A 21,987-nucleotide genomic window follows, 5' to 3' on the forward strand; every position below is an offset into this window, starting at 1 on the left:
TGGATCATATGGTAGCTCTATTTTTCTGTTTTTAAGGAACATCTGTACTGTTCTCTACGGCAGCTGCACCAATTTCTGTGCCCAGCAACAGTGTGGGAGGGTTCCCTTCTCTCCACACCCTGGAGAACCACACCCTCTCTAGCAAGGAGTCGGACACGACTGAGCAGCTCACTCGTACATACCTACAGTCTACTAAAATAACAATGTCTCTCCTATATCCCCTTTCTGTCTACCCGCCCAGCCCCCAACCACTGACCCCTGTACCTGTTCCCCAGGCCCAAGTATGAGTAAAAGTGGTTCATCTGTGTGACTGACAAGCGACCATCCAAGCGACCTATTCTCTGGAGTTCTGTTTACTAGAAGTGCTATTAAAAGCGACTTGGTAGAGCCAACACAACTGGTTGTGATCAAGAGCACTTAAATAAAGGAATCTTCTAAAAAAAGTATCAAGGGAGGACTCAATAGTTTGCTAGGATGAGGTACGCTTAAAAATATTTTTTATGTGCTTTTCTCCATGTTAAAATGCTCCTCATTTCAAAGGGAACAGCTTCTGTAGCTCTTTAGAATGTTTCCTCTGGTAAGCGCAAAGCAGACCAGCAAATTAATGAAGATAATATAAGTCTGTCCAGGAGCAGTTTTTTCCCTTTCAAATGTTTTTTGTCAAATAAATGTTTCACTTTAGAATAATTTTAGATCGACAAAGGTAGTACAGACGGTCCCCAAGCACCACACTCCCAGTATCCTCTTATTTTTAACACCTTCCACTTGCATGTCCATTTGTCACAATCAAAAAAGCAGCATCGCTACCTTATTATTAACGAAAGTCGATACTTTACTCAGACCTCTTCAGCTTTTCCCTAACGTCCTCTTTTATTCCAGGATCCCATCAGGAGACCACATTACATTTAGTCATCTTGCCTCCCGAGGCAACTCTTGACTGTGACAGTTTGTAGCATCGTTTTTAATCCCGAGTAGCCCTTTAGGGCAGAGCACTAATGATGGCTATGGACGGGGATGCGTGGCTTTGCCTTCTGTGTATCCATAGGGAGTGCTACATCACCGGGAGTCCCTGAGCATCAGAACCGTTGAACCAGAGACTATAATCTCATAACGATGCATGAGGTTCCTTGACACACGAAGACATTGAGTGGCTTCATGTTTTAATGTTTCTAAAGATTTTTTTCTTTTTTAGTGTGGACCATTTTTAAAGACTTTATTGAGTTTGTTAGGATATTTCTTCTGTTTTATGTTTTGGTTTTTTGGATCTTAGCTCCTCAACTGGGGTTTGAACCCCACCCGCTGGACTGGAAGGTGGGTTCATAACCACTGGACCACAGAGAAGTGCCTCAGTGGCTTTGGATTCTGGCCCCAACCTCCCTTTTCGGCTCCATGACTCTGCCCCCACCCTTTTCTTACATCCTGAGACTCAGATGTTTGTGTTAGTCCCCATTCTCTGCATCCTAAGATGCTGACCCAGTGCTGGACTCCTCCTGATAAACCCGTGTGGAGGGTCTTCCCCTCACCTCGGCACCTGTTAACACCAGACCCAGCATTCACGGTCACCCCCTCTTATGAGGCTTTCTCACAGTCACAGTCACCTTCCGGGTGGACTCAGCCGCGCAGACCTCAGCAGGGACTGTTTTCCGGTTACCTGGGCCTTCTGGTGCGCGCGTGCTCAGTCGCTTGAGTCCTGTCCGACTCTTTGCGACCCCATGGACCGTAGCCCGCCAGGCTCCCCTTTCCATGGGATTCTCCAGGCAAGAGTACTGGAGCGGGTTGCCATTTCCTTCGTCAGGGGATCTTCCTGACTCAGGGATCGAACCTGCATCTCCTGAGGGTCCTGCCTGGGCCGGCGGGCTCTTGATCGCTGAGCCGCCCGGGGCTCCCGCTTGTTCAGTCCGGACACGTGCCGGCAGCAACACTCGGAACTTTTCACCGCGCTCTCCCCTGAGCCCTGGGCAGGCGCTTCTCACATGGCGCCGTGTTTAATCTCGGTGACAGCCTCGGGAGGAGGTGCTGCAAAGTGACCCCACTCCACCGAAGACGTGGGGGCGCAACCCGTTTTCACCGTCCCGTATCTCCTGAGTGGGAGAGCGACGCCCGGAGCCTCAGTCTGCCCTGCTCCTGGTAAAGTCTGAGGCTGGGGCCTTATGTTTCTCGCTTCGGATATGAAGCACCGCTTTTCTTGCCAAAGCCCATCGCTCTCCGCCCCACAGTCTCCTGTGAGCTGCTTACACCTGGGATCCAGTTTATTCACGTCTCCATGCACAGGGCGCTCAGTTCAATACCTTACTCGTGGAAGGCATTCACGAAAAGCTTATTGAACTGGATTTCTTATATTAAAAAAAAATAATCCTGTCCTCTCAGCTTGAACCCGGCAGCTCTGAAAGTGAGTTGGAAGACATCTCATGGGAGGAGAAGAGCTACAAATACCTTCTCTTTAAAGTGCAGATGCAAAAGACCAGTGGACTCCGGGAAGGACAGTCTCCAGGGTCTCTGGCTGCCCAGGCCTCCAGGGCTGAGGTCTGACTGAGGAAACATGCCCCGTCCAGGGACCATTCTTTGCCCACACCGGGAAAATGACAAGATGGGGTACAATGCACTTTGCTCTGCGATTCAGCAGACCTGGTGTCCAGCCTGCCAGACACGTTACCTCCAGGGAGTCTCCGAACCCCTCGGGGCTCCAGCGTCCTCACCTGTAAGAGGTGGGGGAAGGAGCCCGGACAAACGCTGAGGACCCCTCCGGCTGTCACATCCTGTGCTGTTAGCTGCAGCTTTACGGGTCCTGGAAGCTGGGCTCATCCACACAGCCTTTTGGAAAAAAAGGAAAGGAAAAAGGAAAAGAAAAACACTTCCATAAAAGTATTTATAGCACAGCCAGTGACTGTGAATCATGGCATAATTAATTCTCTTTTATGCAGTTGCCTTGCTAGCTGTCTTGGTGTGGTCATTCCCAAGCCCGCCCCAGCAGCAGCTTCATTGACAGACATGGCATTTTCCTTGTCATCTCTCATGGAATAAGTTCACAGCACCCAGACTGAGTTTCTGCCAGTTCCAGATTTCTGTAACTGCATGATTCTAATCTTCTCTGACTAACTGACAGACCTAGTTCCCAAAGGATGGAAGATAACTGTGATCTATTCTGACTTCAACAGAGTTTGGAATTAACTTCCTCACATCAGTTTTGTCCATCAGTTTTGAGGATTAAGTGCTTTGCCATGTAATTATGATTGGTCTAGAAAAATTGACCATGGGCTGGTTTGACATTGCCCTGTGCCCATCCAGTAAAGTAAAATGTTAGTTGTTCAGTCATGTCTGACTCTGTGGCCCCATGGACTGTAGCCCTCTAGGTTTCTCTGTCCATGAGATTGTCCAGGCAAGAATACTAGAGTGGGTTGCCATTTCCTTCTCCAGGGAATCTTCCCAACCCAGGGATCAAACCAGAGTCTTCTGCATTGCAGGCAGATTCTTTACTGTCTGAGCCACCAGGGAAGCCCAATTCTGTACTGAATAGATAATAAACAACCCTTTTCTGCAAATGGGTTCGACCCTCCATGTCTTAAATTTGATTCTTCCTGGCACAGCTTTCCAATAACTTGTCTCCTCCCAGAAGAATGTTTTCTCTAATCTCAGATCCCATCCCAGAATTCTTAAAATGGCATTTAGGGAACTACCTGCAAGTTTTCCAGCTTCCCAGGCAGCTCAGTGGTAAAGAATCCCCCTGCCAGTGCAGGAGACATGGGTTCAATCTCTGGATCAGGAAGATCCCCTGGAGAAGGAAATGGTAACCCAGTGGTCCTGCCTGGAGACTCCCATGTACTTATAGAGAGGTCTAGCGGTCTCCAGTTCACGGGGTCACAGAGTTGGACGTGGCTGAGTGACCGGACACTCAGGCTGCAAGTTCCCTTGCTTGATATCATTTTGATTAAACTTTTCAAGCTTTGGTTTTATTTGCTATCCATCTACTTCCACTGTTGAGTGGTGGAGACACCATTTCAGTTCCTTCCTCTCTGGATTAAGTTTAGTCTGAAGCTAATAGCAGTTGATTTTATGTTGACAAATTCTTCAGAACAGCCAAAGAGAGAAAAATGGCAGGCCTGCCCAGCAGAAACACATAAGCTTTCACTTCCCTTTTATACCATTTCATGTCTTATTTGAATTTTGATAGGGACTGTGTGAATAAAAGTTAATATGACCACAGCTCAGATTTCTTCTTTGCCCTTGAGCAAGGCAATTTACCTACCTGGTGTCAGTTACCTCGCATGCAGAATAAAGAACTTGGCTGGATGACTTCTAATGCTTTTTTAAAAAAAGCTATTGTTCAATGTAAAGAATCAGGGAGCAGTCTGGGTTAATCCATTTTTATCTGTCCAAGCTCATTTGTTTCTTAAAACGATAAACATTTCAGGGTCATTTTAAAGCTTTTGCTTTTTAATTTAAAATCTTATTTTTCAGTAATGTGCTTTTGACATATCCCTCCAGGGGAATGCTACATAAAATGTACAGCCACAGGGGTGGTGAATTTATCAGCTAGAAACAACATCATCCTTTTATCACCTGAGGTAGTAATAGAACATTATATGCTGCACTAAAAGTCTAAACATTTCGGGATCACTCAGAAAATAATCGGCCTGCCGTAAACGTTCCTGAGAAAGATAGCAGCGAGCCAGACAAGAAGTGCAATTCTTGGCAGAAATAACTGCTTTTCTAAAAGCAAGGTCCTTACCATCCACTTGACCCCAAATGGAACAGATTTAAAAACACTCAAGGATTTCCAGCTTGATCTGCCTGTTTCACTGCCTTCAACCAATTCTGAGTCCTTAGCTTGCCCTTTGGAGAGCTGTGTCTTTCAATCCTATGTTTAATTTGTAAGCAGATAGAGCAGGAGACGCAGATTATATCCTTAGGTCAGGAGGATCCCCTGGAGGAAGGAATGGCAACCGTCTCCAGTATTTTTGACTCGTAAGAATCCTGTCCCAGGGACAGAGGAGCCTGGTGGGCTACAGCCCATGAGGTCCCGAAGAGTCGGACACGACTGAGCAACTAAACAACAGCAAGCAGTTAGAGGGGCCCCTGCAGAAATGATACAGGTGCTCTTTCTTGTTTTAGTGATGGTCAATTTCATGAGAAAAAAACATACTCTTTTTTACTTGACATCATATGAAGTCCATTGTATACATTTATAGAGAAACTTTGAGCCTCCATATGACAGCAGTTTAAGACTGGATCTTCTGAATTAACCGCAACTTTTTGTTTTGTACTCCTCGGAGGGTGTCTCCTCACCTGTAGCCAATCTGATGTCATAACACCGCTCAACACTGACGTTTGTAGAACATTGGAGAGAAGGCCGCAGGGTGCCCGGATGCCGTGTGCAGAATTACAGAGGAGATGTGGGTCTACGAACAACTCTGCTGTCCTACTCAGCAGCTCGGCCCTCAGAGCCCTGTATCAGGACCTGTGATGGGAGAGGGCTGGTGGGTCTCCACCTAGTCCGGGCAACTTTATTTTCCAAGCTTAACATCTGATTCTCTGACAGGCAGCTGAACGTCAGAAGACAGTCCTGCCCAGTTTTTCCCGTGCAACTTTGCCCTCCTCTATACTTAGCACAGGGAGATAAGTAATCTGTGAGGGAAAAGCTGTGTTCAGTGCGGCAAGTTTTGGTTTCTTTTCACTACAGAAGTGAACCTCAAGTAGGACTCGTTTTGCAGCAAGATCAACATTAATTTCAAGTCGGGTTTGCCTCATATGCTGGCTGGCTCCAGCCTGTAGTCTCATGCAGTCCCCTTGACCCAAAGGGGAGACGCGATTGTTTCTCGTTCGGGACAGGCTGCCGGTTCCTGTTGTCTTTCTTCAACGTGCACTTTGTCTGCTTGGAGCAGGAGAAAATGAGAACAAGGACAGAGGAGAAATAGGGATGTATTTCCTTGTCTCGAAACCAAACCAAAACAAAAAGCTTCTAATTCCAAAATTAAACGTGTCGAACAAAACAACCTCTTCCTCTGCAGGACAGACCCACGTGATTGAAAGCAGAACAGAACCGTTCTCACGCTGTGTGCAGCCACTGATAGAGAAGAGGAACTTTGCTCCATTTGTTCCTGTCATTCTTTAAAATAATGCTTTTAGGTCTGTCTTTAATTCTATAAATGTCACATTGCTTTAAACGGTGCTTATTTTCAGTGGATTCCCTTTATTAAGTCAGAGCTTCATGAGGGGCCATTCTCTAGAGGAAAGTGAAAGTCGCTCAGTTGTGTCCGACTCTTTGCAACCCCATGGACTATACAGTCCATGGAATTCTCCAGGCCAGAATACCGGAGTGGGTAGCCTTTCTTTCTCTTTTCCAGGGGATCTTCCCAACCCAGGGATCGAACCCAGGCCTCCCGCATTGAAGGCAGATTCTTTTCCAGCTGAGCCAGCAGGGAAGCCCAAGAATACTGGAGTGGGTAGCCTATCCCATCTCCAGAGGATCTTCCTGACCCAGAAATTGAACCGGGGTCTCCTGCATTGCAGGCACATTCTTTACCAATTGAGCTATCAGGGAAGCCCTTCTCTAGAGGAAAACGGTAGCAAATACTGCTGAAACCTGTACATTATAAGTGAGATCACGTGACTTGCTTGCAAACACTCAGTGCACAAGGAAATTCCCTTCTTTTTAATTAGCGGAGGACTGCCCAGCTGAGTAATGAAAGCATGATAGAAAAAATCAAGGTTTTCCTAATCCATCCCCTCATTCTAAACAAGGTTAAATGCATCTAAACATTCTTAGAGTGATTAGAATCTTCCCTGTATTAAATCTTCCAAGGAAGAAAATCCGTTGAGCAGTGTATTGTATAGAAAGACTGTAATCATAGATTACACCTATATTTTTATTCTTACTCTCCACTTATAGACTGTATAACCTTGGACAGTTATGTAATGTTTAGAATTTTAAATATCTTTCCCCTCTTACTTTCCCCTAAAAATGTCTCATTAATTGAAGTTGGTAATAAGTACTACAAATATTATTACAAAGATTAAAAAGCATAGCATGGATTGCTTATATGTGGAATCTAAAAATAAAATTATAGAAATGAACTTATTTACAAAACAGAATCGATTCACAGATGTAAAAAAATAAACACACGTTTACCAAAGAAAGGGAGGAGGGGTAAATTAGGGGTTTGGGATTAAAATATACAGAAGACTATATATACAGGAGGGTAGGGCTGTATGGAGATTTTATAGAAGGAACACAGGACTATCCTGGAGAAAAGGGACTGAGGTCTTAACTCCTGTCTGCAATTCTCGGGTGGTGAAACCAGTTAGACTGGACCTAGATGGTGCCCTCAGTGAAGGCTTCCATCAGGGAATGAGATGGTGGCACTGGGCTCTGAATCATGGGAAGATGGGTATTTTCATAAGGACATAAAAGTACATCCTAGATGTAATATCTCTTTGCCAACAAAGGTCTGTGTAGTCAAAGCTGTGTTTTTTTCAGTAGTCATGTACGGATGTGAGAGCTGGACCTAAAAGAAGGCTGAGTGCTGAAGAACTGATGCTTTCAAATTATAGTGCTGGAGAAGACCATTGAGAGTCCTGTGGACTGCAAGGAGATCAAAACAGTCAATCTTGGAGGAAATCAACTCTGAATATTCATTGGAAGGACTGATGCTGAAACTGAAGCTCTAATACTTTAGTCACCAAATGTGAAGAGCCAGCTCTTTGGAAAAGACCTTGATGCTAGGAAAGATTGAAGGCAAAAGGAGAAGGGGGCAGCAGAGGATGAGATGGTTAAATGGCATCACCAACTTGATCGATATGGATCTGAGCAAACCAGGAGATAATGCAGGACAGCAGAGCCTGGCATGCTGCAGTCTACGGGGTCACAGAATCAGACACAGCTTAGCGACTAAACAACAACAAGATTCAACATTTCTCCAATGTTGTCTCAAATGTACTAAAAACCAGTCAGTCCTGGTTCTTTCTATAGAGGGCTAATATTCTTTACAGATTCTCCACAAATAAAGTAAAATTCCATTTCTAATTTCCCAAAGCCTGTTCTCTCTTAGCAAAACAGACTAAGACTTATAAATCTTACCACTCGTCAGATTGTATCCGGCTCCTGGACCATTGGCAGCTGGCTTCCAGCTTATCTGGAGTGGGTTGAGCAGTTAGAGGTTGCTTGAATCTGGTGTGGGAAATGGAAAAGATTCAATTTGTGGTGGTCAAGAAAATGGAAATGATACTTTTCATATCACTGAGAAAAACACTGGCCTTGTTCTTTGGTCTTTGGTTTCATAAATCAGCTTGCAATGGATCAAAATAGTGTTCAAGCCACAAATTGCCTTAGCATCATCTTTTCACTTTATTCTCACAATTTTAAAATGGAAAGAGTTTTTGTTTAAGAGAGTTCCTAGGGAGAGCTGTTTTCCCCTCCTTCCTGTTTACCTCTGTCCCAGGTCATCCTTGAGTGCTCTCCAACACAGGTTCTTTTGTTTTCATAAAGGAAACATTGGTTTTTTAAATAATTGATATTGGATAACTGATAGCCATTTGAAAAAAGATAAAATCGAGCTTATATTTCACACCACATATCACAATAAACTATAAAGGCATGTGACTTCTAAATGCAAAAGCCAAAACCATACAAATACTAGAGGAAAACATGAGGGAATTCTTTTATAACCAGAGTGTGGTGAAACTTTTTAAATTCTTTCTTTTTTATGATTTCTTTTTCCAAAAAGTGGGCAGAAGCTCTAAACAGACATTTCTCCAAAGAAGACATGGAGATGGCTAATAAACACATGAAAAGATGCTCAATATCACTCAGTATTCAAGAAATGCAAATCAAAACTACAATGAGGTATCATCTCACACCAGTCAGAATGTGGGGTGCTGTGCTAAGTCACCTCAGCTGTGTCCAACTCTTTGCGATGCTTTGGGCTGTAGCCTACCGGTTCCTCTGTCCGTGGGGTTCTCCAGACAAGAATACTGAAGTGGATTGCCATTTCCTTCTCCAGGGGATCTTCCCTCCAGGGGATAATCCTTCCAGGATCAAACCTGCATCTCCGAGATTATCAGGCAGGTAGGGGACTTGTTGCACTGGAATTCTCATCCGTGTCTCAAAGTCAGCTTTTGAGAGAAACCACATAAGAGGAAATGATTGATTAAATACCTTTAATGATAAAAATACATGTGTTTATATTTAGAACACATTTCTTCATCCTTGAATCTGTTCATTCATTTAATCACATTGGACAGCAACCTGTCTGCCAAGTGAAGGTTGCTGACTATCTGGGATGAAAAAAAATAGAGAATTTATGACTCCAAGGGGGCCCTAGTCTGGTAGCAATAGGCAAGCGAAAATAATATGCAAGTAAAAATAAATATGTAGAATTAATCTTGGATGCCTTCAATAAGGAAAACAAGGGAAACAGAGCAGGACATTAGGAGTCGTTTTGAGAAAAATAGGCCCCTCATTTTATAGATGTGGACACAGAGTGAGGGGAGGCCGCTTGGCTAGTCTGAGGAAGAGTGAAGACAGGAGTGCTGGTCTCTCTATTCGAGTCCAGTGTTCCTGCTACCTTCCTGTATGGAAAAATGGAAAGAGGTGAATGCTTGACATTTTATGACTGTTAATTATGTCCAGAAATGTATGTGATAAGGTGGTAGGTAACCAGTAACTTTTTGTTTCAAATGGACTTAGTTAACTGGAGAAAGAAGTAGGTGAGGAAATTATATTTTCCACTTCTTAACCCACTTTCATGGGCCAAATTCAGCACTCTTAATATCAGTCTGTAAAAATAACAAAAAACAAAGAAAGCAAATATAAAACTCAAATTCTATTTATGTAGCTGCAATGAATTGGAAAGAAACAGGTGGTTTCCAAATGATTTTTTTAAAAATTTTATTTAATATAGGAGTATAGTTTGTTAACAATGTTGCGTTAATTTCAGGTGTCCAGCAAAGTGGTTCAGTGATACATATACATGTATCTATTATTTTTCATCATCAACTAAATGGACATGAGTTTGATCAACCTCTGGAAGATAGTGAAGGACAGGGAAGCCTTGGCTGCTGTAGTCCATGGGGTTGCAGAGAGTCAGACAGGACTCAGTGATTGAACAACAACAATTCTTATCCAGATTCTTATCCCATTTAGATTGTGACATAGGATTGAGCAGAGTTCCCTGTGCAATACAGTAAGTAGGTCCTTGGTGGTTATCTATTTTAAATATAGCCGTGGGTACCTGTCCATACCAAATGCTTTTTATTTTCTGGTTTCCCACCTTTGATCTCAGAGCACTGCTGTACTATAGTTCAGACTTTCTCCCTTGAGCTGGACATGACATGTGATGAAATGCTTGGGATGGTGAATGTTTGGGAATTGATCACGGGTAATGGCTTGGCAGTTACTTGGCCCCTGTACTTACCAGGCAGAGCCAAAACGTTGCTTGGGGTCCTAAGTTGTCATCTGAACAGGCAGAACGTGTCTTACTGTGGTTCAAATTCAAGTCCAGGGCCCTTTATTATTATTGTCTTCAAAAACAGAGCCTGCTCGTACTGGTGATCCCCTTGTGTTTGCTTCAAGAGCAGTAGCAGGTGACTCCCAGTGATTTATTTGTTCATAAAGCAAATTAACAGAAATAAATTCTGATTCTCACTAGTCTAGTGAAGGCGTTCTGGCAGTTGTATATTGGATAAGCTTGTGACTTCTGCTTTATTATGATGGTACCAGCAGCTCATAGGTAGGGACCATGGGCTTGCCTCTCCTGGTCCCCTAGATTAGAAAAGTTCAACAAATGCCTTATACACCTGCATCCTCTCAAATATTTTTCTTCCTTAGCTTTCTAGCATCCTTTACATTTATCCCCTTCCATAATCCTCAAGCAATTACAAAATCCATTCACTATAATTACAAGGCTCCATTATAATTTGATATATGCAACAACTAATATTCACCATCTGTAATCTTCCAAATGAATATTTGTTTATTTCAATACTTCAGCTGTGACATCTAAAAATGAAGGTGAATAATTTGACAAGGGCCTCAAAAGCCTTGAATATTTTCTTTCAGTTGAGAAGTGTATGACTTCTTAAAATATCTCAGCTCTTTATCTTTCATAGAACTTCTGTGAATGCCCTTATGGATTATTTTGTGAGACTATAAAGGGAAAAGATTTGGATTATAAAACCTCTTGGCTATTTTTAGAGAAATACTCAACAATCAGAAGATGTGTTTACAGTTTTTCTAAAAAGAATGCTATTCTGTTGTCAATGCAATTGCTAGTTCATAACTGAGGCACTAGAGTTAAAACGATGGTCACCTCGTCAACTAGAAGCATCATCGTATTTATCGAATGAATCTAATATTATGCTACTTTGAGTCAGAGTTCTTGGTTGAAATTTGTTGTTGCTGTTTAGTCACTCAGTCGTGTCTGACTCTTTGCGACCCCGTGGACTGCGGCACACCAGGCTCCCTGTCCTTCACCATCTCCCAGAGTTTGCTCAAACTCATGTCCATTGAGTCGGTGATGCCATCCAACCATCTCATCCTCTGTCCTCCCCTTCTCCTCTTGCCTTCAATCTTTCCCAGCATCAGGAAGTTTCCCAATGAGTCAGCTCTTTGCATCAGGTGGCCAAAATATTAGAACTTCAGCTTCAACATCAGTCCTTCCGATGAATATTCAGGGTTGGTTTCCTTTAGAATCGACTGGTTTGATCTCCAAGGGACTTTCAAGAGTCTTCTGCAGCACCACAGTTCAAAAGCATCAGTTCTTCAGCCCTCAGCCTTCTTTATGGTTCAACTCTCACATCCATACATGACTAACGGAGAAAACAGTGCTTTGACTATACGGACCTTTGTCAGCAAAGTGATGCCTCTGCTTTTTAATACACTGTCTAGGTTTGTCATAGCTTTCTTTCCAAGGAGCAAGTGTCTTTTAATATCATGGCCTCAGTCATTATCTGGAGTAACGTTGGAGCCAAGAAAAGAAAATCTGTCACTGCTTTCACTTTTTCCTCTTTCTCTTGGTTGAAATAGAAACCAACAAACCCTGGGTAACTTATGTGGATAAAAGGATAGTTTGTGAGATCTGTAATGTCTCTCAGATTCAAGCTGGAGAACCAGGCTGACACCAAAATCAAGGAAGGAAGATGTCCTCAGGGAACTTCAAGACATCACTGTTCACCGGATGACCCTGTTTATAGCTGCCTCTGGGGTCCAGCAGTGGGTTCAACAGTATGCAAGCCGAGAAATTCCAGATGTTCAAGCTTGATTTAGAAAATAGAGGAACCAGAGATCGAATTGTCAACATCCGTTGGATCATAGAAAAAGCAAGAGAATTCCAGAAAAACATCTACTTCTGCTTCAGTGACTAAAGCCTTTGGCTGTGTGGATCATAGCAAACTGTGAAAAATTCTTGAAGAGGTGGGAATACCAGACCACCTTACCTGCCTACTGAGAAACCTGTATGCAGGTCAAGAAGCAACAGTTAGAACCAGACATGGAGCAACAGACTGGTTCCAAATAGGAAAAGGAGTACGTCAAGGCTGTATATTGTCACCGTGCTTATTTAACTTATATGCAGAGTATATCATGCGAAATGCTGGGCTGGATGAAACACAAGCTGGAATCAAGATTGCCAGGAGAAATATCAATAACCTCAGATATGCAGATGACACCACCCTTATGGCAGAGAAGGAAGAAGAACTAAAGAGCCTCTTGATGAAAGTGAAAGAGGAGAGTGAAAAAGTTGGCTTAAAGCTCAACGTTCAGAAAACTAAGATCATGGCATCTGGTCCCATCACTTCATGGGAAATAGATGGGGAAACAGTGGAAACAGTGTCAGACTTTATTTTTCTGGGCTCCAAAATCACTGCAGATGGTGATTGCAGCCATGAAATTTAAAGATGCTTGCTCCTTGGAAGAAAAGCAATGACCAACCTAGACAGCATATTAAAGAGCAGAGACAATACTTTGCCAACAAAGGTCCATCTAATCAAAGCTATGGTTTTTCCAGTAGTCATGTACAGATGTGAGAGTTGGACCATAAAGATGACTGAGCACCAAAGAATTGATGCTTTTGAACTGTGGTGTTGGAGAAGTCTCTTGAGAGTCCAAGGGACTGCAAGATCAAACCAGTTAATCCTAAGGGAAATAAGTCCTAAATATTCACTGGAAGGACTAATGCTGAAGCTGAGCTCCAATACTTTGGCCACCTGATGTGAATAACTGACTCATTAGAAATGACCCTGATGCTGGGTCGTGAAGATCTTTTTTTTTGTACAGTTCTTCTGTGTATTCTTGCCATCTCTACTTAATGTCTTCTACTTCTGTTGGGTCCATACAATTTCTGTCCTTTATTGTGCCCATCTTTGCATGAAATGTTCCTTGGTATCTCTAATTTTCTTGAAGAGGTCTCTCATCTTTCCCATTCTATTGTTTTCCTCTATTTCTTTGCACTGATCACTGAGGAAGGCTTTTTTATGTCTCCTGGCTATTCGCTGGAACTCTGCATTCAGATGCTTGTATCTTTCCTTTTCTCCTTTGCCTTTAGCTTCTCTTCTTTTCTCAGCTATTTGTAAGGACTCCTCAGACAACCTTTTTGTCCTTTTGCATTTCTTTTTCTTGGGGATGGTCTTGATCACTGCCTCCTGTACAATGTCATGAACCTCTGTCCATAGTTCTTCAGGCTTTCTGTCTATCAGATCTAATCCCTTGAATCTATTTGTCACTTCCACTGTATAATTGTAAGGGATTGGATTTAGGTCACACCTGAATGGTCTAGTGGTTTTCCCTTACTTTCTTCAATTTAAGTCTGAATTTGGCAATAAGGAGTTCATGTTCTGAGCCACAGTCAGCTCCTGGTCTTGTTTTTGCTGACTGTATAGAGCTTCTCCACCTTTGGCTGCAAAGAATATAATCAATCTGATTTCGGTATTGACCATCTGGTGATGTCTGTGTGTAGTCTGCTCCTGTGTTATTGGAATAGGGTGTTTGCTATGACCAGTGCATTCTCTTGGCAAACTCTGTTAGCCTTTGCCCTGCTTTATTCTGTACTCCAAGGCCAAATTTGCCTGTTACTCCAGGTAGCTCTTGACTTCCTACTTTTGTATTCCAGTCCCCTATAATGAAGAGGACGTTTTTTTTTGGGGGGGGGGTGTTAGTTCAAGAAGATCTTGTAGGTCTTCATAGAACCATTCAACTTCAGCTTCTTCAGCATTACTGGTCGGGGTATAGACTTGGATTACTATGGTACTGAATGGTTTGCCCTGGAAATGAACAGAGATCATTCTGTCATTTTTGAGACTGCATCCAAGTACTGCATTTTGGACTCTTCTGTTGACTATGATGGCTACTCTATTTCTTCTAAGGGATTCTTGTCCACAGTAGTAGATATAATGGTCATCTGAGTTAAATTCACCCATTCCAGTCCATCTTAGTTCGCTGATTCCTAAAATGTTGACGCTCACTCTTGCCATCTCCTGTTTGAGCACTTCCAAATTGCCTTGATTCATGGATCTAACATTGTAGGCTCCTATGCTATATTGCTCTTTACAGCAGCAGACTTTGCTTCTATCACCAGTCACATCCACAACTGGGTATTGTTTTTGCTTTGGCTCCATCTCTTCATTCTCTCTGGAGTTGTTTCTCCACTGATCTCCAGTAGCATATTGGACACCTACCGACCCGGGGAGTTCATCTTTCAGTGTCATACCTTTTTGCCTTTTCATACTGTTCATGGGTTTCTCAAGGCCAGAATACTGAAGTGGTTTGCCGTGCCCTTCTCCAGTGGAGCACGTTTTGTCAGAACTCTCCACCATGTCCCGTCCATCTTGGGTGGCCCTACATGGCATGGCTCATAGTTTCATTGAGCTAAACAAGGCTGTGGTCCATGTGATCAGATTGGTTAGTTTTCTGTGATTGTGGTTTTCAGTCTGTCTGCCCTCTGATGGAGAAGGATAAGAGGCTTAGGGAAGCTTCCTGCTGGGAGGGACTGACTGAGGAGGAAACTGGGTCTTATTCTGATGGGTGGGGGCATTTTCAGTAAATCTTTAATCCAATTTTCTGTTGATGGGTGGGGCTGTGGTCCCTCCCCGTTATTTGACCTGAGAGCAAACTATGGTGGAGGTGATGAAGATAATGGCGACCTCCATCAAAAGGTCTCATGTATGCACTGCTGCACTCGGTGCCCGCAACCCTGCAGCAGGCCTCCACCGACCCATGCCTCTGCCAGAGACTCCTGGACACTCACGGGCAAGCCCGGGTCAGCCTCTTGTGGGGTCACTGCTCCTTTCTCCTGAGTCCTGTTGTGCCCTCCCAGAGTCTGTTTCCCAGTCCGGTGTACGTCCTGGCTGCTCTATGGTGGGGTTAATGGCGACCTCCTCCAAGAGGGCTTGTGCCACATCCAGGTCTGCTGCACCCGGAGCCCCTGCGGCAGGCCACTGCTGACCCGCACCTCCACAGGAGACACTCGGACACAGTTCTGGCTCAGTCTCTGTGCGTTGGGCGTGCATTGCGTGCCCTTCCCATGCCTGAGCAGCTCAGGTGACCAGGTGCTTGGGGAGCGACTGTCCCAGGTGGTCTGTGCACCTTACTCACCTCCCTGGTCCTGGCCGCTCGGTGCTGTGCGAGCACCATCCCAGGTGTGCCGTGTGTCTCCTCTGGGGAGCTGATCTCAGGCTGCGACCCTCCTGGCGGATGTCAACCGTCCAGGATCCCAGGAAGACATGGTTAGCAGCTGGGAGCCTGCTTGAAGTTTGGTGGAGCTGATGCTGTAGCTGAAACTCCAATACTTTGGCCACCTGATGGAAAGAACCGACTCATTGGAAAAGACCCTGATGCTGGGAAAGATTGAAGGTGAGAGGAGAAGCGGACGACAGAGGATGAGATAGTTGGATGTCATCACCAACTCAATGGACATGGGTTTGAGCAAGCTCCAGGAGATGGTGAAGGACAAGGAAGCCTTGTGTCCTGCAGTCCATGTGGTCACAAAGAGTCGGACATGACTGAGTGACTGAAGAACGACAGCAACTGGGTCCAGCAAGCCTGGACACTGGCAATTGCTCTGCAGACCTGAATTGCCTTTGGACTTTTACTACTATGCCATGGGAATCCCCATGTTACACGAGTATTTTCTGACTTTCTACCTGCGTATCCTTTATATTGGTTTTCCCCTCCAAGGTCAAATGCAGGCTTTCATGTTTCTGGATGCAGAGTCCTCACAGTCTTACAAGCTGCTGCTGCTGCTGCTAAGTTGCATCAGTCATGTCTGACTCTGTGCGACCCCATAGACGGCAGCCCACCAGGCTCCTCCATCCCTGGGATTACAAGTTCTAGCAATAAATAGATTAGGGGTCTTGGGAGAAGATTTGTATTTTATACTGCAATAAAGGGGAACAGAACAGTTTTCTTCCCAAAGAAACTTACTTGCTCCTTGGAAGCTATTGTTCTGAGTTCATTTTAATGACATTGTGTCTTATGAGTCTTGGTTGTCAAGGACTAAAATCCTGTTCATTGTGACTTATCCTGATGTTTTAGTTCCTTGAGATGAGTTTGTTTTTCATCATAGGGAAGTGATAGACTGAAAATAGATGCCTCCACAGAGATCATAATAAGTGAGCTCTTTCAAAGGGGAAATTGCTTTTGCCTGGAGAAATGTTCCCACCATTTTACTATTTTTTTAAATTGTTCTTTCACACCTCACTTCACATAGGAAGAAGTTTTCTTTAATTACCGTCATCAACTGAGCAGCTTATAGGAAGTGACTCAAAGGAAAAGGTGTAGACTCTTGTGAGCTGATAACATAGAAGCTGGTGGCCACGCAGGAAGACTTTCAATGGGGAAACACAATGTTCACTTTGTGCCAGCATTCCATGGCCAGTTACAGGCCACCGTACTCCCTTATATTTACACAATTTCATGAAATCACTTTCAAGTAAAGATTTCAGTCTGTACTCCATGTGAATATATATTACATATTCAGTGAGGTCAAACATTTCCATTTTATTTTATTCAAAAACTGTATTTTATGTTGGAGTGTGGTTTTTCCAGTGGTCATGTACGGATGAGAGCTGCACAGTGAAGAAGGCTGAGCGCCAAAGAATTGATGCATTTGAACTGTGGTGTTGGAGAAGACTCTTGAGAGTCCCTTGGACTGCAGGAGATCCAACCAGTCCATCCTAAAGGAGATCAGTCCTGGGTGTTCATTGGAAGGACTGATGCTGAAGCTGAAACTCCAATACTTTGGCCACCTCATGCGAAGAGTTGACTCATTGGAAAAGACCCTGGTGCTGGGAAAGATTGAGGGCAGGAGGAGAAGGGGACGAGAGAGGATGGGATGGTTGGATGGCATCACCAACTCAGTGGACATGAATCTGAGCAAACTTCAGGAGATAGTGGAGGTCAGGGGAGCCTGGCATGCTACAGTCCACGGGGTCACAAAGAGTCAGACGTGACTTAGTGACAAAACGACAACAACCAAAACACAAAACTGTTTTCTAGTGGAGAGTTGTCTCATACCCTAAAGGGCCCTGAGTGACAGCACAGGGAGAGTCCATTGAAATACTTTCTATGTGTGCTAGTTAGATGTTTCAAATTTGAGATTTTTTTTTTCTCCTTTTCCCCCCAGTAATTTATTATCTTTTTATATTAAACAGTATCCTTCCAGTCAAACAAGACCTAGTTTAATTTTTTCAAGAATAATTTACCTTCATCTATCTCTTATGTGGTCACAGAGTCAGTCAACAGATAGGTCTAGATTTCTGAGCATCTGTGAGATGCTGGTGAGCGTTGGAGACATCGTTGTGAGCACGTTTGACATGTGTGTTTCTTCCTGCCTTTTCGGATGCATCACATTCATTGTGAGAAATCACAAAGCTCCACATGGGGGGCCACTTTGAAGTTCTGCACAAAAGCAGCACATGACCACAAAGATTCAAAAAATCATTTCCTTTTATCACAAAGGGAAGAGCTCACATTTCCCTCTCTATTTTGTGAAGAGGAAATGGAAGTTTGAGTAAATCTTAAGTCTTTTTTTTTTTTTTCAAAATATGGATCATAAAGCAAAAAAACAAACAAGGTACAAAGAACAAAAAACACAATAATAGCAACAACAACAAAAAAAAAACTAGGAGTCTTCCGGCTCAGTCTAAGGCAATAACCTGAGACAGGTAACAATGACGATCATTCTATATATTCTCTTCCTATTAATAAAAGAAACACAAAGAAGAAGAAAAAGCAGCCATCATCTGGCTTCCTTTGAATGACTGTGACCATATTAAAAAAAGAAAAAACTTGAGAAAAGACTAATTATCTCCTTACTTGATTCATACAAGCAGTAATTTTTTATTTTCATAAATACAAAACAACAGGCTTTCCCCTATAAAACTTTGGATTGTTACTAAATTTACCAGATAGCCTCTTCTACTTTATTTCACTGTTGGTAACTATTTTACCTGTTGTCCCAATAATGGCATAAGGCCATGTTCCAAAGGTAAATGACAATAATATTGAGCTGATGCATGCTTTTGAGTAGCCATATTCTAAAAGACAATTTTTTCCAAAACAAGTCTGTTCGTCACGCTTTCTATTTTTAATCTGCACTTAACACTTCATTTCAGTTCTCACCGGGCATGTGGTCTGTGCTTACTTGCCTCCCTTAAGACAGGTCTGTTTCCTTTTCTGCTTCATGGAAACCTTCACCATCTGCTCCTGATGCCATCATAGCCTGCCATGAGGTGTAGGGTTACAGCAGTACTGACAAATTTGATGGGGGAGAGAGCTGGCAAAAAAAAAAAAGGAAAGAAGAAAAAAAAAGTACTAAAGCCAATTGAAATGCAAGTTAATTAATGGAAAACTTTCAGGTTAGCAAAGCATTTTTATGGCACACTGTAAAACAAAGTTTACATTTTCTAAAAATGTATGTATTACTGTATCTACTGTTAATATGATTAAGTCCTTTTTTATTTGCAGAGTGCTTGGTCTCTGAGAGTTTTATGTTATCATCACATGCGTAAGTGGGATCAGTTTAGAGAAAAAAGCATTAAGATCATTTTACATTACTAATAAACCAACTCAGTGGAAACATCTCACCAAGAAAATATATGAAAAGATCTCAATAGCATTAGTTATTGGGGAAAAGCAAATTTCAGCCCAAGTGAGGTACTATTTCATACTCATAGAAGGGTGGTGGAAGGAAATGGCAGCCCACTGCAGTGTTCCTGCCTGGGAAATCCCAGGGACAGAGGAGCCTGGCGGGCTACAGTCCATGGGGTCGCAAGGAGTTGGACACGACTGAGAAAGTAACTCTTTTTTACCATACAAAACAGAAATTCTACTTCTAGATATCTACCCAAGAGAAAGGAAAATGTATGGTCACTCCCAAACATGCATATTCCTAGAAGCATTATTCCTCATAAGTCAAAACTGGAAGCAATTCAAATCATTCACTAACTACTGGAAGGCTAAGTAAAATATGTTTCCATACAATAAGATACTATTGGGCAATTAGATTAAACTTCTGATACGCTCTACAATACGGTGAACCTGAAAGCATTGTACTAAATGAAATAAAGCGGCAGAAAAGTCTACATATTGAATGATTCCACTTGTATGGAAATATAAGTATACAAATATAGGGAGGCAAAAAAAAAAAACAGTGCTTACTTTGGGCTTAACTCTAAAGAGTCTCAAGGGATCTTATTAGGATGATGAAATGTTCTAAATCAGGGTTATAGTGGCAGATGCACAGTTAGTACCTTTACTAAAAATCCGTGAATTGCACACTTATAATGGTGTTGAGCACCACCATCGGCTTTCTCTGCAGGTGTTCTAACACCATGTGAAGCTTGGAAAGAGAGGTTCGCCCTCACCTAGCAAAGAGACTTGCCAGAGGTCGGTCGATTCTGTGTCTCTGATTATGCCGTTTGCTCCCACCAGGAGACCTTTACGGCCAATAAAAACAGGAAGTAGACCATTCCTGGAGCTTGGGTTTTATATTTTCCTGCCCTAAAGGGCGACATAAAAACTACATTAACCTTAGGTTTTATGCCTTTCAGGTGTCGCAAAGAGGGTGCGGTGCAGGACGATGCAGGGCTCTTGAAAAGGAGAGCGGCTGACCCCAGCATCCTGTGGTCAGGTGTGGGCAGCAGGAGACAAGATATCTGGCAGTTAAGCTAACCGGAGGCCAGACGAGTAGTAAGTACAGCAGAGAAACGGGCAGAGTCACCGGAGTGGGTGAGCAATGGATTTCGATGTGTATCCTGCCATACTTCATGGAAACTGCATGCGTGCATATCCACTTGAAATATTGAAAATTAAAATCTTTCTTCTTTTTCACTGTTAGAGCAGCAACTTTGGGGCCCCCGTGTCTGTGATGTGAGTTTCCTCAGTGGCTCAGCGGTAAAGAATCCGCCTGCAATTTTAGGAGCCACAGGAGACACGTGTTTGATCCCTGGGTCGGGAAGATCCCCTGGAGGAGGGCATGGCAACCCACTCCAGTATTCTTGCCTGGAGAATCCCATGGACAGAGGAGCCTGGTGGGTACGGTGCTTAGGGTTGCACAACTGAAGCGACTTAGCACGCACCCTCATCTCTGTGATACATGAGCACTAAAGCAGCAATATCATGCATGGTCTTCCATGAATAAACGTCACTTTGGTGTTGGGTCTCGCAGAGGACCGTCTGCTAGGTGGACAGATGCAAAAGGTATCAAATATTATTGTTTTCAGTGATTTGCTGTTCAGTGGAAGACGTAAGCCAAGCACAGGCACAGATAAATAGCTGCAATAAAACAGGAAAGCAAATGCTGACCACCAGAGGTGTCGAAAGTGGTAGTTCCTAATGCTTTTCAATGTGCTATTTCCAGATGGGTTGCATTCAATTCAGAAGAGAAATGAAAACCCAGCTTCACAGTCCTATTCTAGCCCCCTGCTTCTCAGTGCGGCCTCAGAGCATCACCTGGAAGCTTGTTGAAGAATGTAGGCCGCCCAAACCCTTCCAAGACCCACTGAATCAGTTTCTGCATTTTTAATAAGCTCCTAGGCTTCTCCTGTGCATCCCACAGTTGAGGAAGCAGCAGGCTGGGATATACATTTAGATGCTCCCGATGTGGGATCCTGAGACGTGGGTTTTCAACAGGCTCCCCAGAGGGTTCTGTGTTCCGATCATCCAGAGAAGCACAGGGAGCCCTGGAGACTTGGGGCCTTACAGAGGCCCTGCAGTGGGTCAGGGAGGGGGCTGGTGCTGGGTCTGCTGGATGGGCCTAGGGTGGATGGGAAGAGCTGTGGGGCGTGACCAAGGGCCCTGAGGCCGCTCCATACGTGCTCAGCAAGGTGACCTCTCACCAACCCTCCCCGCATCTCCATGGCCCTGTTTCTGATTTCCGCTGGATATTTAGACACGCCCATACCTACACACATACCCCCTCCCTTCTGGGTTTCCCTCCTGCTTAGGTCATCACAGAGCGCTGAGTGGGTTTCCCTGTGCCATACAGTAGGCTCACTTCAGTAGTTATCTATTTTATCTATTGTGTGTGCGCACATGTTAGTTGCTCAGTCATGTCCGACTATTTGCGAGACCATGGACTGTAGCCCACCAGGCTCCTCTGTCCATGGGATTCTCCAGGCAAGAACACTGGAGTGGGTTGCCATGCCCTCCTCCAGGGGATCTTCCTGACCCAGGAATCTAACCCATATCTCTGCATTGTCAGGGGATTCTTTGCCGGCTTAGCCACCAGGGAAGCCCCTCTTAAAGAGTACCTTGCGGCAGCCAACCAGCTTTTTTGTTGAGTGTAACTTTCTTTAAAGGTTTATTGAAAAACATAATAAACAAGCAAGCAAGCCATAAAACAAACAATACAGACTAAACATTCAGTACTGTCCATCTTGAATTTGGAAAAAGAAAGTCTAAGACACACCAATTGCCTAAGTAAATGTAATTTCCAAATACAATAGTTGCATTTTGCATCACAAGCACTGTTGGAATTCACAGCCTATTCTGATTTTCCA

The 21,987-nt window shown here is 43.7% G+C and overlaps 1 protein-coding gene across 1 annotated transcript in view; it reads left to right on the forward strand.

Annotated features, from left to right (window-relative positions):
• KCNJ16 (potassium inwardly rectifying channel subfamily J member 16) overlaps window positions 1-21,987 on the forward strand; it is a 403,319-nt gene that overhangs the window by 281,901 nt on the left and 99,431 nt on the right. The window contains exon 7 of the mRNA XM_081580874.1: window positions 20,038-20,176. The gene's annotated coding sequence lies outside the window, so the exon portion shown is untranslated. The remainder of the gene's footprint in view (window positions 1-20,037; window positions 20,177-21,987) is intronic.

Source organism: Giraffa tippelskirchi, chromosome 3 (genome assembly GCF_054371585.1).
Source record: "Giraffa tippelskirchi isolate mGirTip1 chromosome 3, T2T-mGirTip1v1.2.pri, whole genome shotgun sequence".
Taxonomy (NCBI): Eukaryota; Metazoa; Chordata; class Mammalia; order Artiodactyla; family Giraffidae; genus Giraffa; species Giraffa tippelskirchi.